The sequence below is a fragment of the Brassica oleracea genome, chromosome C7 (assembly GCF_000695525.1).
Source record: "Brassica oleracea var. oleracea cultivar TO1000 chromosome C7, BOL, whole genome shotgun sequence".
Classification (NCBI taxonomy): Eukaryota; Viridiplantae; Streptophyta; class Magnoliopsida; order Brassicales; family Brassicaceae; genus Brassica; species Brassica oleracea.
This window is the reverse complement of record NC_027754.1, coordinates 16,759,580-16,760,230: the sequence shown is the minus strand read 5'-3', so window position 1 is coordinate 16,760,230 and position 651 is coordinate 16,759,580.

The following is a 651-nucleotide window of genomic DNA, read 5'->3' as shown; positions in this document are numbered from 1 at the left end:
TTTGAGATGAAAGATATGGGAAAGAAAGGAACATTGATTCTGTCTCAAAGAAAGTACATTGAAAAAGTGATAAAAACATTTGGAATGCAGGACGCCAAGGCTGTAGTCACTCACACCTCTTCTCAGTTTAAGCTCTGAAGTCTAACAGAAAAAGAATGGAAAGAAGAGGCAGCACATATGGAAAGGATTCCATATGCCAGTGCCGTAGGAAGCCTAATGTATGCAATGGTCGGGACGAGGCCCGACCTAGGATTTGCAGTAGGCTATGTTTGTCGCTTCATGAGTAAACCAGGAAGGGACCACTGGTCAGCAGTCAAGTGGGTTCTACGATACTTAAAGGAAGCAATGAACTCATCTCTAACATTCAGAAAGCATTCTACACTAGAAGTTGAAGGCTATTCAGACTCAGACTATGCAACAGACATGGACAGACGACGCTCAGTTACAGGTTATGCCTTCAAGTTTGCAGGCAATACAGTTTCATGGAAATCATGTCTACAATCAGTTGTTGCACTTTCAACTACAGAGGCCGAATACATGGCTATGAATGAAGCAGCTAAAGAAGCAATGTGTCTAAAAGAGATATGCGCAGAGCTAGGATTCAAACAACAGGGAATCAAACTCTACTGCGATTCTCAAAGTGCCCTAGCT